This window comes from Lissotriton vulgaris, chromosome 6 (genome assembly GCF_964263255.1).
Source record: "Lissotriton vulgaris chromosome 6, aLisVul1.2, whole genome shotgun sequence".
In the NCBI taxonomy this organism is placed as follows: Eukaryota; Metazoa; Chordata; class Amphibia; order Caudata; family Salamandridae; genus Lissotriton; species Lissotriton vulgaris.
The window spans coordinates 853,727,145-853,743,925 of record NC_141694.1 but is presented as its reverse complement, the minus strand read 5'-3'; positions in this window follow the sequence as shown (position 1 = coordinate 853,743,925).

Genomic DNA, 16,781 nt, shown 5'->3' with positions numbered 1-16,781 from the left:
AATACAGAACACCCCCAAACAGCCCCCCAAAAACGTGCAATACTGAGGGAAAAAAAAACTTTTGAACCATGGATTTTCTTCAAACCACTTGCAATCAAAATTAGACCTTCCCAACAGTGCTCCCAGACCCTTAAACCCAGTCTCAAAATTCTATAACACTCCCAAGCAGCCCCCAAAATACTGCTAGGCCTAAGTTTAAACATGCCAAAACGCTCTCTGTAACTAGGCCCAACCCCCCCTTTTCCGCCACGGATGTTCTCCAAACCACTTGCAATCAAAATTAGACCTTCCCAGCAGTGCTCCCAGGCCCTAAACCCCAGTCGCAAAGCTCTAGAATGCCCCCAAGTAGCCCCCCAAAAACATGCAATACTGCTACCTGGCACGAGCCCTAACTTAAAATCGTGCCCAAACGCTCTCTGCAAGTAGGCCCAAACCCCCCTTTTCCACCATGGATTTTCTCCAAACCACTTGCAATCAAAATTAGACCTTCCCAGCAGTGCTCCAATACCCCTCAACCCACCCCCAAAAATCTAGAACACCCCCAAGTAGACAACCAAAGGCATGCGGTACTGCGACCAGGCTGAGGCCTACTTGAAAATCGTGCTGAAACACACTTTGAAAATAGGCCCAAAACACTCCTTTTCCACCATGGATTTTCTTCAAAACACTTGCAATCAAAATTAGACATTTCCAGGAGTGCTGCCAGACCCCTCAACCCACCACAAAAATACAGAACACCCCCAAACAGCCCCCCAAAAACATGCAATACTGTGAAAAAAAACCTTTTGAACCATGGATTTTCTTCAAACCACTTGCAATCAAAATTAGACCTTCCCAACAGTGCTCCCAGACCCTTAAACCCAGTCTCAAAATTCTATAACACCCCCAAGCAGCCCCCCAAAAACATGCAATAATGCTAAGCCTAAGTTTAAACATGCCAAAACGCTCTCTGCAACTAGGCCCAAACCCCCCTTTTCCGCCATGGATTTTCTCCAAACCACTTGGAATCAAACTTAGACATTCCCAGCAGTGCTCCCAGGCCCTTAAACCCAGTCGCAAAACTCTAGAACACCCCCACGTAGCCCCCCAAAAACATGCAATACTGCTACCCGGCACGAGCCCTAACTTGAAATTGTGCCCAAACGCTCTCTGCAACTAGGCCCAAACCAACCTTTTCCACAATGGATTTTCTCCAATCCACTTGCAATCAAAATTAGACCTTCCCAGCAGTGCTCCCAGACCCCTCAACCCACCCCCAAAATTCTAGAACACCCCCAAGTAGACAACCAAAAACTTGCAGCACTGCGACCTGGCTGAGGCCTACTTGAAAATCGTGCTGAAACACACTTTGAAAATAGGCCTAAAACACCCCCTTTCCACCATGGATTTTCTTCAAACCACTTGCAATCAAAATTAGACATTCCCAGGAGTGCTGCCAGACCCCTCAACCCACCCCCATAAATACAGAACACCCCGAAACAGCCCCCCGAAAACATGCAATACTGCGGGGAAAAAAAATTCCACCATGGATTTTCTTCAAACCACTTGCAATCAAAATTAGACCTTCCCAGCAGTGCTCCCAGGCCCCTAAACCCAGTCTCAAAACTCTAGATCACCCCCTAGAAGCCCCCCAAAAACATGCAATACTGCTAGGCCTAAGTTTAAACATGCCAAAACGCTCTCTGCAACTAGGCCCAAACCCCCCTTTTCCATTATAGGTTTTTCTCCAAACCACTTGCAATCAAAATTAGACCTTCCCAGCAGTGCTCCCAGACCCCTCAACTATCCCCCAAAAATCTAGAACACCCCCAAGTAGCCCCCCAAAAACATGCGGTACTGCAACCTGGCTGAGGCCTACTTGAAAATCGTGCTAAAATGCACTTTGAAAGTAGGCCCAAAACACCCCTTTTCCACCATGGATTTTCTTCAAACCACTTGCAATCAAAATTAGACATTCCCAGGAGTGCTGCCTGAACCCTCAAACCACCCCCAAAAATATAGAACACCCCCCAAAAACATGCAATACTGCGAAGAAAAAAAACTTTTCCACCATGGATTTTCTTCAAACCACTTGCAATCTAAATTAGACCTTCCCAGCAGTGCTCCTAGACCAGGGGTCTCCAAACTGGTCCTGGAGGGCCGGATCCATGCCAGATTTTTGGGATATCCCCATTGAGATACATGTAGTAATTTTAAAAATCTGGCATGGATCCGGCCCTCCAGGACCGGTTTGGAGACCCCTGTCCTAGACCCTTAAACCCAGTCGCAAAACTTTAGAACACCCCCAAGCAGCCCCCCAAAAACATGCAATACTGCTAGGCCTAAGTTTAAACATTCCAAAACACTCTCTTCAACTAGGCCCAAACCCCCCTTTTCCACCATGGATTTTCTCCAAACTACTTGCAATCAAAATTAGACCTTCCCAGCAGTGCTCCCAGACCCCTCAACCCACCCCCAAAAAACTAGAATACCCCCAAGCAGCCCCCCAAAAACATGCGGTACTGCGACCTGGCTGAGGCCTACTTGAAAATTCTGCTAAAACGAGCTTTGAAAGTAGGCCCAAAACACCCCTTTTTCACCATGGATTCTCTTCAAACCACTTGCAATCAAAATTAGACATTCCCAGGAGTGCTGCCAGACCCCTCAACCCACCCCCAAAAATATAGAACACCCCCAAACAGCCCCCCAAAAACGTGCAATACAGCTGTTCCCAAAACAATGGAAATAGCGCCTTGACAAAAAAGTGCTGTTTTCAGCCCTTGCACTACTTCGATCCTCTTGAAACTTACCAGGACACTTGTTCCAGTGATTCCCAAGAATCTCAGCAAGGCAGAACAAAATCGATCCACTGTAAGGTGTACGACTATTTCTAATTCGGCCAATTCGGAAAAAACGCCAAACCCCCCCTAAAACCTTGCCAACATAATTATGAGCAAGCCTGCATCAGGCCCTGAGCCCTAGGCTCCGGGAACCCTACCAAATTAATAATTAAACCCAAAAACCCTAGTAAACAGCACTGAACCCTAAACCCTAGATATGCTTTGTCTGTGTCAAAGAGCCTAGGTATGCTACACCAGGTTGCTTCACTCAGTGTGGTGCCTGCATTGACCGTCAGCATGGCCATGCCACAAGCATTTGCCAAAAATCTGTTCCGCCCGCGAAATTTGCTGTTTTTCGGTGGCAAATTCACAATACACGAATCTCGCAAAATTGCCGAAAAATAGCAATCTCTTGAGCGTGACAGATTTTTGACCCATGCTTGCGGCAGGGCCATGCAGACGGTTAAGGCAGGCACGACTGAGTGAAGCAACCTGATGTAGCACACCTAGGCTCTTTGACACAGACAGACAAAGCATATCTAATTCTATGCAGCAAGCCACATAGCCCCAATTTGACATGAACTGCTGTACTCTGTAATCTGCCTGGCATAACAACACTACACTGCCTCAACCAGTCCATACCACGACTGGACAGACATGTAGTTCTGCTGTAGTAGTTGTTGTAGACTGGTTTACCTGTTTGCCACTCACCAATTGGCCATAGTTCTTCCCTAAACCGACGCTTATGATTCATCCATCCCAGAGAGTGACTGTAAAGAAAAAAGATATAATATTTAATCAATCATCATGGTATATTGTCAAACAGTAAGTCCAAGGACATTTTGCATATTGGAAAATGCAACATAGTGGCCCCTGCAGTTGAAGTACAATTTTAATTAAACAAGGTAAAAAAAAGAAGAGTAGACTTGAGTTACATTTAGTGTGTAAAAGATTAAATAATAACAGAAGACATATGATTCATTTCATGCACAACAAACACACAGCAAATGCTTTTATCAGAGCCAGACAGCCATTGATGTCCACTGCATGCTATCTTCTTCTCATTATTCATTACCTGTTCCACTTTTTGTCCGCATCTTCTTCTGAAAGTGCGGGACCACAGGGCAGCCTCTCCTGTCAATTTCAGAAGTAACTGTCAGCAATCAGCCAGCATGTAGTCAGTAATTCCAGTCCCACTTGAAGGGACTCGTCTACGAAGACAAAGTTTCTTTATTCTGCGTAATCCAGCCATCTGCCTTGAGGGAAATGGATAGGGGGAGTCTGGAGGAGGTGGATAGAGGAGCATGATTGAGCTGTGAACTTGTGAACCTCAGGAATGCAGACTGCGGCACCTCCAAATCAATAAGAAAAGAAAATGAAGACAGTGTTGCTGATGTACTTGTTGTGATTAGGTGATTAAAGTTTTGTTGTGGTAAAAGTTGCAAAACAAAGAAAGACACACAGGAATAAAAGTGAATAAAGACGAAAAAAAAGGAGTAGGTCAGGTAACAGAGAAGAACTTCCGTCACCTAAGTCAGTGTCCTCTTCTTCCTGCGTGCATTCACGTATTTTGTAATATGGTGGTATGAGGTGCTGATTCATCTTGATCAATGTTAACCTCTCCACATTTTTGGGTGAGAGGCGGGTCATTTTTGAAGTTACAATGGCACCAGCAGCACTGAAAGCACGTCCAGAAGTCATGCTTGCGAGTGGGCAAGACAAATAATTTAGAGCCAGGTTGGTGACCAGTGGCCATAGAGCCCTTTTCCTATACCAGTACAGCAATGGGTTCTGATTAACGAAGACCTCTGTTGTGTCATCCAGATAGGCCTGCATCATCGACTGAAGGTTCTCCAGGGTTGCTCCACTTTGCGTACCATCTGTGGCCTTTGCATCACTGGAATGAGCAAACCCTTGATGAGTTAGCCAATCCGCTTCCGACAATATTATGGCTGGGCCTGGTGCAGGTGAGGATGATGATACGGGTGCTGGTGTCGTTAACAGCTGTGAGGGAAAGTGACTCCCTTCAGCCACAGATTCAGAAGTGAAATTTGACGCCGGATGGCCTGCTGATTCAGTTGTACTTATGCCGGCTCCTTCAATTTTCTGCCGCTCTTTTTCGAACCAAGTGGCTGACACAGCTAGCCAATGTTTGTACTTTGAAACATGTGCTTCATCAAAAGGAATGAATGCTTTGCTGACCAGTGCCTTTTTGTACTGTGGATCCAGAATAGTGGCACAAATGCACTGTTGTTCTATATGTATTTTTTTAAGCCTTTCATTGTTAACTAGGCAAATTAATAACCTCTCCGCCATCTGATATGCGTCTTGCTTTTCAGCATCATCTCGGTTCGTTGAAGATACCGCCTTCAGTTGGAGCTCTAGCATGCGCAACAATGGGATAGCTTTGCCCAAAGAACAGTCCTCCCTGCTGGCTTCACGAGTGAAGACCTCAAAAGGACGAAGCATGTCTGTCAGGCTTGCAACTAGCTTCCTTTCCTCCAACTCTAGACTCATGTCTTTCATAGTAGAACCCAGTTTATAGACATACTCATTGATTACCCCCGACTGCTCAGACAGACGCTCAAGCATGTAAAAGTTTGAGTTCCAACGTGTTGCCACCTCCTGGATGAGTCCTTTGACTGGCAGTCTACGTTCATGTTAAATGCTCTTCAGCTCCTTCCGGACCTTAAAAGAATGGCTGAAATGTGTGCAGATTCTTCAGCAGGTGGTCAGTAACTTGTTGACTGTGGTTTCTTGCACAACAATGTTAATACTGTGCGCCAAACACGGCACTCTGAAATAGTCACCTAGATGCATGGCCTTAACTATATTAATATATATATAGTAATATATATCTTTTTTTCTTTTTGCAACTATCTGGGACCCAATGAAGACAACTGGCTACCAGCTTCCAGCTGGGGCCTGAGGGTCCTTTTAGTTCTCTTTGAGCACGTGCACTCTATTTTCCCAACTATACTAATAGCCTCCTCTGGTGCTAGCAATTCTATAATTATTTTGGACTTTTACCTTTAGCATCAGGTTCCTGTAACTATTGACACTCTTAAGTTGCAGTATGAGATTTTCCATGGAAAACATGGCTACTGTTGCATGTTTCCGAGTAGCTTGAAACCTTGTGTCTGTGTCAACACCTGCTTTTAACTTGTCTTTAACCCCTGCAAAAGAGACCCAGTGTGCAGTGAAGCACATGTAATCAAGGGCTTGGCATCTGGTCCACGTGTCCGTTGTCAGGTGGATAGTGTGAACAGCACTCTTCTGAATAGCTGCCCCAATCACCTCCAGCCATTCTTGATGTAGTGCTGGAACAGCAACTCTGGCGAAATTGGACCGGCTAGGAACCTTCCATTTAGGGCAAACTGTTGCCACAACTTCTAGAAAACACACCCCTTCCACGAAAGAAGAAGGGAGAAGGTCCAGCGCTAGCATTTTAGCAAGCTTTGCGTTATACAGACGTGCCGTTGGGTGGTTGCGTTCAAATGGCGCTTCCGACAAAAACATTCTGCTAATGGTGGTCTGGACCGTTTTACGTGATGATGATGATGCAGACTTCTTCAAACCAGTTAGGCTCATTGATGTACTTTTTCGCATTGGTGTCGCTCCAAGACTCTTAGTGTGCCTCATACATGTTGCAGGGGTAGAGGGTGTGGGAAATACCACTGCAATGCTGCTGCCAGGGGTACTGGGTGTACCAGAAAAAATGTCTGTCGCTTCTTCACTTCCCCCCTGCACGATAAGCCCCTGGTCATCATCATCAGATGCAATATCAATGGATACATTTGGATTTGTTGTACTTTTGGCTCCCTGGATCTACCTTAGGTGCGCATCCCAAACGATAGTGTGGTGTTTTTTCAGATGACCTCTCTGGCCTCCGGTGCCATAGTTGGTACCAAGCTTACCCCGACTAACTACTTGTCTACAAATCGAACAAATGACCATGTTTTCCACCTTTTGGCTAACAGTAAAGAAATCCCAAACTGGGGACTGGAGATGCCTGCTGGTGGTGGAGGTGCTACTTTCAGTTTCAATGCCAGATGAAGTGGAGGATGGGCGTGGCTGAATTTGACTCTGTTGTTCACTTACAGCACCACTACTTGAGGTAATGGAGGTCAAGCTGGATGGAGGTCCCTGTCGGCCCTTCTGACGAGAAAATATGGAAGCTGTAGGTCGTGTTGGTGTTGTAGTTAACTGCGTTGGTGGTGGTACCAGTGCCACACCGCCCACATCCCGCTCGGCAGCCATTCGGGATAGGGTCAAAATATAAGTCTGCTGCATGCCAGCTGGGGCTGGAGTGAGGACTGTGATGACTGTTCATCAGCAGCAGAAGACACCACTTCTTGTTCGTCATCATCACCTGTAAGTGGAAGCCTTGCGGGAACCTTCCTTTTAGGCTTAGCTACCTTTGTCGGCTCATGGCGTGCCTCCCCCTCAGACTGCATTTGTGGGTTCCAATCAAGATCAAGATCATCAGAAGGAAGGGTGCTTGAAGAAGAACTTGTAGTAGCCCTCCTTGACCTTTTTCATGCTGGGGGTCTGGAAGACAATGGATCATCCTGAGGAGGAGTGTCTTCCTCGGATGATACCTCCACTTGAATCTCGATTTCCCGATGTGCCCCTACTTCTGGAGGAACAAGCATTGTGGGCAGTTGTGCCGCTCCATGCGCCTCTCCATGCGCCTCTCCATGTGCCTCTCCTTGCGCCTCTCCTTGCGCCTCTTCTTGCACCTCTACTTGCAGCTCTCCTTGCGCATGTACTTGTGCCTCTCTTTGCGCCTCTCCTTGTGCATGTACTTGCGCCTCTCCTTGCCCATGTACTTGCGCTTGCACTAGTTGCACCTTTGGTTGTCGTTGCGGCTGTGGTTGTTGAACACTCGTCAGCTGAGTTACACCCTGCTTTGATTGTATGCTACTTTCTTGTGATGAGCCAACATCACTGGTCGATGGTTATTGAACAACCAAAGTGGCTGCCTCTGCAGCACTCATGGACTTGGACCTAACTTGGTGTGGTGGCACTGAGCCCAATGAAGTGGAGGTTCTGCTCCCAGCTTGGTACCCGGCGGGCCCCGCTGCTGCAGGCGTTGTTTTTTTCCCCGAAAAAAGTGTCTGTGGGCACACCAGTCTCCTTGGTAAGTGGCCCCACTTGCTTCTTCTGCTCCTTCTTACTGGCAGTGGCAACTTTTTTTATAGAGGAGCTACGGACACCTTTCTTTGGGCCCATCTTCTTCAGATGTCAGAACAGCAGGCTGCAGTTGCACGAGTTGCAGAGTTGTCTGTGGCCACACGTGACGTCACGTGACGTTGTGCTGCACACACCACTGCAGGACTTCTTCCTGGCACTGGTGGTTCTCTTGTGCACCTAAAAGCAAAGGAAGCCAGAGGAACATCAGTTAAACACCCCAAAAAGTAAAAAAAACACCACAATCCAATGCCTCAAAATGGCCCCCACCCACATGGTCAGGCCCCAAAAGCACCCACAAAGTCGAAAAACACACAAAAAACACCACAATCCAATGCCATCCATGCCCTCAATGATGTTTAAATTCAAGAGGCCCCACACAAAGCCTTGGTCCATGCACCACACACTACCCCTGGGCATAATAGGGGAAAGCAGGGCAGTCTGGGTGCAGGCCTATGGCTCAAAGCACACTGCCTGGCTTCAAAATGGCCCCTTGTCCCCCAGCCACATGGCTAGGCCCTGCTGGGACCAGGCCTCAAAATGGCCCCCACCCTCATGGTCAGGCCCCAACATCACCTCCAAAGTCGAAAAGCACACAGAAAACACCACCATCCAATGCCATCCATGCCCTCAATGATGTTTAAATTCAAGAGGCCCCACACAAAGCCTTGGTCCATGCACCACTCTCTACCCCTGGGCAAAATGGGTGAAAGCAGGGCAGGCTGGGTGCAGGCCTATTGCTCAAAGCACACTGCCTGGCTTCAAAATGGCCCCTTGTCCCCCAGCCACATGGCCAGGCCTTGCTTGGACCAGGCCTCAAAATGCCCCCCACCCATCATGGTCCGGCCCCAACAGCACCCACAAAGTCAAAAAACTCACAAAAAACTCCACAATCCAATGCCATCCATGCCCTCAATGATGTTTAAATTCAAGATGCCCCACACAAAGCGTTGGTCCATGCACCACTCACTACCCCTGGGCAAAATGGGTGAAAGCAGGGCAGGCTGGGTGCAGGCCTATGGCTGGAAGCACACTGCCTGGCTTTAAAAAGGCCCCTTGTCCCCCAGCCACATGGCCAGGCCCTGCCTGGACCAGGCCTCACAATGGCCCCCCACCCACATGGTCAGGCCCCAACAGTACCCACAAAGTTGAAAAAACAGCATCACAATCCAATGCCATCCATGCCCTCAATGATGTTTAAATTCAAGAGGCCCCACACAAAGCCTTGGTCCATGCACCACTCACTACCCCTGGACCTACTGGCTAGTGAGACTGTACAGGCACCCCAAAATTAAAAAAAATACACATATAACAGTGAGCTAAAATTTCATGACATAAATGAGATTTAAGTTTAAAAAAACTCACAGAAACAGTTGTATCATGCACCCATGACTAACCCAAGGCCTTCTGGATACCCACAATGTATTTTTTTTAAAGTTGTGAAAAAGTTTTAAATTTTAGTTGCAGCAACTGCAATGCCCTAAACAAACAACACCAACTTACTTGTAAAATTTCAAATCTAAAAGTGATCCAAACTACAAAGTCCAAAAAGTCCTCAAATACAAATATCCAGCAACAGCCACAAAAAGTAATCCTTCCAGCTCCAGATCCAAATCAAAAGTGACCAGGACATGGACAAAGTACTGGGAGGAGCCTGCTGGACAGGAACAGGAAGTTGGAGACTCTGGGGCACTTTCTTCTTCCCACCCCCACCAAAAATGGACTCCTTGGACAAAATAGTGCAGCCAAATGTCAATCTGAGGAGTTATTCTGATCAAAATCATGATTTTCAGAAGGTTTATGCTGCCTGCGGTGGATTTCTTGTGCAGAATTGCAATTTTTGCAAGTTCGGGAACGCGGGATGTTCAAATCTCCCGCCGGAAGTCAACTCCGCACCGCATCTACGGCGATGCGTGATCGCGGGCCCTTATGACGTACTTGCGTTGTCAAACTCTTGCTGTGCAAGATGGCGGGCGACGATGATGTAATTGCGGGCGAAAAACTCTCACGCGATCACGTAGCAATATCCAAAATGGCGCAGCACACGCAAACCGGAAGAAAAACAACTCGGCAAACACAGAATCACGGTAAGTCAACGCCGCGCGAGCGATATTGTATTTTTCAGGAGCGACCAAGCAAAAAAAATTGCCAGCTTGCGAATTTGCGGATTTTTGGGCAAATTCGCGTGATTCGCGGATCGCGAATTTGCCAAAAATCCGCAAATTCCACGAACTGAATGAATTTTGCGCCCACGCTTACTTTATGCACCCATCTTGCCTCTTTCTGCACCTCCCTTGTTTCTTTCTGCACTTCCATTGCTTCTTTATGCACCTCACTTGCAAATTTCTTCACCCCTCTTGCCTCTTTCTGCACACCTCTTGCCTCTTCCTGCACCCCTCTTCCCTCTTCCTCCATCTCTTTTGCCTCTGTCTGAACCCCCTTGCCTCTTGCTGCACATCTTTTGTTTCTTTCTGTACTTCTCCTGCCTTTTTATGCACCCCTCTTGCCTCTTTATGCACCTCAGTTACTTCTTTCTGTACTTTTGCTTCTTTCTGCACCTCTCTTGCTTCTTTATGCACTTCTTGTGCCTCTTTCTGCACCTCTGTTGCTTATTTCTGCACTTCGCTAGCCTCTTTCTGTATCCCAGTTCCCTCTTTCTGTACCTCTGTTAATTCTATCGACAACCTCTCTTGCTTCTTTCTGCTTCTCTCTTGCTTCTTTGTGCACTTTTCTTGCCTCTTTCTGCACCCTTCTTGCATCTTTCTGTACCTCACTTTGTTCTTTCTGCACTGCTCTTGCTTTTGTCTGCAACTCTCTTGCAAATTTCTGCAACCCTCTTGCCTCTTTCTGCACCTCTGTTAGTTCTTTCTGCACCCCTCTTGCCACTGTCTGTATCCCTGTTCCCTCTTTCTGTGCCTCATATGCCCAATTCTGCAAATCTCCTGCCTTTTTCTGCACTTGTCTTGCCTCATTCTGCAACCCAGAGAGTGCAGCTAGGAGACCAACTGTCTGAGATCCATGACGTGACCTGGGGAGTGCCCCAGGGGTCGGCGTTATCCCCCCTGCTTTTTAATATCTATCTACAACCACTGGTGGAGGAGCTTATGCGTATGAACTGTGAAATCTTTAATTACGCAGATGATACTCAGCTCTTAGTCCGGCTGGACAACACCAAAGAGGCCCAGGAATCAGTGAGGAATCTGCTCTCATTCACAGTCAACTGGATGACTAACAATCTGCTGAAAGTGAATGCTGACAAGACGGAAGTGCTGGTGATTCGCAACAAAGAGGATCCTTGGAGAGACTTGTACTGGCCCCCCAAGCTAGGAACCACTCCGTCTCCTGGCTCTGTGGTAAAAAGCTTGGGGTTAAGGATCGATGCAGACCTCTCAATGGCCCCTCAAGTTTCTGCTGTGGTAGGATCCTGCATAGGTGTGTTGAGGCAACTGCGAAAGCTAGTCCCCATCTTATCTGCCTCCACCCTGCAATCGATCGTATCCGCCACAGTCATTTCGAGACTTGATTATGGTAATGCCTTATACCTAGGCTTACCACAGAAGCTGCTGAGGAAGCTGCAGGTAATACAAAACGATGCGGCCAGGCTGATCCATTCTTTGCCTAGAAACTCGCATGTAACCCCACTGCTTCAGAAGCTGCACTGGCTCCCAGTGAAATTCCGAGTGCAGTTTAAATGTCTCTGTGTGGCCCATAAGGCACTCTTTGGGAAAGCCCCAGAGTACATTAAGCAACGTCTAAAGAGGTACATTCCCGGGAGGCCATTGCGCTCAGGAACAACCTCCAACCTGTCTCAACCTAGGTTCAAATTAAAGACCAAAGGAGGCAGGGCTTTGTCTCTGCTCCTTCCACAACTGTGGAACGAGCTTCCACCTACCTTGAAAGAGGAATCGCAGCTTCTACCTTTCAGAAAGAAACTGAAAACGTATCTTTTCAGAAAGGCCTTTATGACATCATAGGAGGTGAAACAACATGTTACTTATCCTTGTTTATCTTCATGTCTTCTAGTAATAAATCCACTTCTTTCGGGTCTCTGAAGTTATACGTTTTATTACGCCACATTATACGTAAGAGGACTGGAAATTTCATCTGAACAGTGGCTCCTTCAGCCCTAAGGTCCTGCATATATTTTCCTATGGCCCATTGCCTATCGGCTGTTGCCTTGGATATGTCTGAGCAGATTTTATAGTTAAATCCATCTCTTGTCAGGGTACCAGCATTTAGGGCTTTGTTTAATATATGTTCTTTTATTGAGTACATCTTAAAGTTATCTAGAACTCTGTGTGGATTTTTCCTATCTCCATTGAGTCTAAATTGATCTCTGTGGACTCTCTGTATGTCCTCTTCCAAGTTTTTTTTGGCCATATCTGGTATGAAATCTTTTAAAAGACCTACAACGAAGGACCTTATATTTTGCCCACCTTGACCTTCAGGAATATTTATTAAACGTAAATTATTCCTTCTAGAGTTGTTTTCTAAGGTCTCGAGTTCTCTCTTTGATGCTGCTACTTTCTCGATTTCGCTTTGGCAGAGCCTCACTTCCTCCCTGACTTGTTCCAGAGCTGTTTTGACCACCACCACTCTTTCTACAAGAGCATTAAATTTGATCTCCAAAGTCTCGCAGGTAGCCTGAATTTTTTCCTGATTTTTCTTTGACTTAGCAAACCCATTTTTCATCTCAATTAACAATGAGGCCATAAGAACCCCCATATCACCCCTTATAGGAGTATCCATAACTTGCTCGCTACCTTGGTCCTTGACAGGCTTGCTTTGTAGGAGGTGATCCTCTGTTTGTGGGACCCCTTCTAAAGTACCTTCAATGGGATTCTCTTCACCCTCCCCCAGCTCTTTTAACATGAGAGCTTGGTATTTGTTTGGTGACTCCAATGTCTTCAGTGATGACGCAGACATTGCATTGGTTAAGACGCCTCTCTGTACTGGCTTATCTTGGATCTTAAAAAAGGAGCGCTGTGAGGGGGTAACCTTTCAATTTGAGCCCCTATTTAACTGTTCTTTTTTTGCTGTTTTTACAGCTCTGGTGGACACCACTGCTGCCGTAACCCCTTTAGTTTTCTGGGTCCTCTGTTTTCTTCTTGTATATTTAACTGAGCCAGTATCCTGTGGTGTGCTCGGATTTTCTATTTGCCCTATTTGTTCCTGGGGGTGATTCAACATCCCTGCCTATTGGCGCAGTGGCTTCTCTCGCTGGGCACGCGACGTTTCACGCGACATGTAACTTTTGCGGGTCCATTTCTGAAGTTTCTAAAGTTATATTGGATACTGTGGGGTTATGTTTATTGTTAACGCCCACTACGGGTGACAGGGGTAATTGTGGAGTAGAAAGACCCCTCATCTTGCTTCGACCCATTTGCCTGTTAGAATTCATGCATGCAGCTAACTCAACCTCATTATCTGTACAAGAGAAATGGCTGTACGAGTCAGTTTGAACCTTGCGATTTAGCTTGCAAAATCTATTTGATTTGGTTAATCTGTACAGTCTGACTTCAGCAGGGCCACAAGGGGGCTCCACATGACAAATAGGGACACCTGGTATCTCCAAAGACTCAAGTTGATGTGGGGAGTTGTAAGGAGCCCCTCTAAAATTCTGCTTGACTGTAACCCCACTTAAGTATTGGAATGTTTTGGCAACCTCTGTCCGAAAATCCCCTAATTTACCCCTTGCTCTCACAGGGCTGCCACCGCTACTTTGGAAATCCCCCTGAGTGGGGCATTGTACGCCTCTAGTTGTCCCTACCGCTCATGGTCCCATCCAGTACCTCTGTACACACTGCACACTGCTCTCCTTTGCTGGGTCTCAGCAGGGTCCTCTCACTCATCTTGTACCCCCCTCCCACGCGGTGCTGAGTGAAATCGGGCGGGGCCGCAGCACGTCTCCATAGCTCAGCGGAACTCGCAGCGGACAGCAGTGGATCTCGCACACCAGGATACTCCTGCACTTCCCTCGCCGGTTACTGCACTGCCAAACACGTCAAAGTTCACCCGAAAGGGAAATCCTGAATTACCTTGTACCTTCCAGTGGAATAGTTATTTCAGCTTGAGCCTCTAAAGCTTGAAAACAGCACTTGTGTCCATTCAACTCCCAGAGCTCGCGACCTAGGTGTTCAGCCAGCTGCCATGTTCTCTTCTTGCCTCTTTCTGCAACCCTGTTCCCTTTTTCTGCACCTCTCTTGCCTGTTTCTGCTACTCTCTTGCCTCTTTCTGCAGTTCTCTTGTCTTCATCTGCACCTCTGTTACTTCTCTCTGCACTTCTCTGGACTCTTTCCGCACCCCTGCTGTATGTTTCTGCAGCTCTGTTGGATCTTTATGCTTCCTGCTTCGTTCTGTACCTTGCTTGGAAATGTCTGACCCCTCTTGCATCTTTCTGCACCCCTCTTGCCTTCTTCTGCACCTAGGGTTGGATATTTCTGCACTGCTCTTGCTTCTTTGTGTACCTCTCATGCTAATTTCTGCACCCTTCTTACCTATTTCTGCACCCCTCTTCCCTCTTTCTGCACCTCTCTTGCCTGTTTCTTCACCACTGTTCCCTTTTTCTGCACCTCTTTTACCTGTTTCTGCAACTCGTTTGCCTCTTTCTGCAACCCTCTTGCCTCTTTTTGCACCTCTGTTGCTTGTTTCTGCACCTCTCTGGTTACTTTCTGCGCCACTCTTGCTTTTTTCTGTACCTCTCTTGCCTCCTTCTGTACACTTCTCCACTCTTTGTGCACCTCTCTTGCCTCTTTTTGCACCTCTCTTGCCTTTTTCTGCACCCCTCTTGCCCCTTTCTGCACCTCTGTTAGTTCTTTCTGCACTGCTGTTGCTTCTTTCTGTACCTCTATTGAAAATGTCTGTACCCTCCTTGCCCTTCTTTCTGCACCTCTGTTGTTTCTTTTGGCACTTCTGTTGCTTCTTTCTGCCCTTCTCTTGCTTCTTTCTGTACCTCTCTTACTTCTTTCTTTACCTCTCTTGCAAATTTATGTAACCCTCTTAAATTTTTCTACACCCCTTGTGCCTATTTCTGCACACTTCTTCCCTCTTTCTGCACCTCTCTTGCCTCTTTCTGCACCCCTGTTCCCCTTTTCTGCACCTCTCCTGCCTGTGTCTACAACTTTCTGCAGTTCTGTTATCTCCTTCTGCACCTCTGTTGTTTCTTTCAGCACTTCTCCTGCCTCTTTCTACAACCCTCTTGCCTGTTTCTGCACGTCTTGTGGTTCACTCTGCACTGCTCTTGCTTCATTCTGCACCTCTATTGCTTCTTTCTGCACGTTTCTTGCTTCCTTCTGTACCCTTCTTCCTTCTTTGTGCACCTCTCTCGCCTCTTTCTGCACCTCTCTTGCTTTTTCTTTTCTGCACCCCTTTTCCCTCTTTCTGCACCTCTGTTGGTTCTTTTTGCACTGCTCTTGCATCTTTCTGCACCTCTCTTGCAAATGTGTGCACCCCTCTTGCCTCATTCTGTACTCCTTGTCCCTTCCTCTGCACCTCTGTTATTTCTTTTTGCACTTCTGTTGCTTCTTTCTGTACCTATCTTGCAACATTCTGCACCTCTCTTGCCTTTTTCTGCACCTCTTTTGCCTCTTTCTGCACCCCTCTTGAATTTTCCTGCACCTCTGTTGCTTCTTTCCGTATTTCTTTCTCTCTTGCTTCTTTCTCCACCTCTCTTTCCTCTTTCTGTACCTCTGTTGCCTCTTTCTACAATCCTCTTGCCTCCTTCTGCACCTGTTTTGCTTCTTTCTGCACTTTTCCTGCCTTTTTCTGCACCCCTCTTTCCTCTTTCTGCACCTCTGTTGGTTCTTTCTGCACTGCTCTTGCTTCTTTCTGCACGTCTTTTGCAAATGTCTGCACCCCTTTGCCTCTTCCTGCACTCGTCATCCTTCTTTCTGCATCTCTGTTGTTTCTTTCTGCACTTTTGTTGCTTCTTTCTGCGCTTTTGTTGCTTCTTTCTGCTCTTCTCTTGCTTCTTTATGCACCTCTTTTGCTTCTTTCTGTAACTCTATTGCAAATTTCTGTACCCCTTTTGTATTTTTCTGCACATCTGTTGCCTCTTTTGTGCACCCCCTGGCTTCTTTCTCTACCCTTTTACCCACTTTCTGCACCTCTATTACCATTTTTTGTCTGCACTCCTGTTCCCCTTTTCTGTACCTCTCTTGCCTGTGTCTACAACTTTCTTGCCTCTTTCTGCAGTTCTGTTGTCTCCTTCTGCACCTCTGTTGCTTCTTTCTTCACTCCTCTTGCCTCTTTCCTCACCCCTCTTGCCTGTTCCCGTATTTCTTTTGGTTCTATTGGCACTGTTCTTGCTTCATTCTACACCTCTTTTGCTTCTTTCTGTACCTCTCTTGCTTCTTTCTGTACGCTTCTTCCTTCTGCAAAACTCTTGCCTCTTTATGCACCTCTCTTGCCTCTTTCTGCACTGTTCTAGAATTTTTCTGCACCTCTGTTGCTTCTTTCTGCATTTCTCTTCTTTTTTTCTGAACCTCTCTTGTTTCTATCTCCATCTCTGTTTCCTCTTTCTGTACTACTGTTGCTTCTTTCTGCATCTCTGTTGCCTCTCTCTACACTTATCTTGCTTATTTCTGCACCTCTCTTGCTTCTTTCTGTGCCTCTCTTGCAAAATTATCCACCCCTCTTGCCTCTTTCTGCACCTCTTTTGCCTTTTTCTGCACCCCTCTTGAATTTTTCTGCACCTCTGTTGCTTCTTTCTGCACCCCGCTTGTCTGCTTCCGTACACTTCTTACCACTTTGTGCCCCTTCCTGAATCTT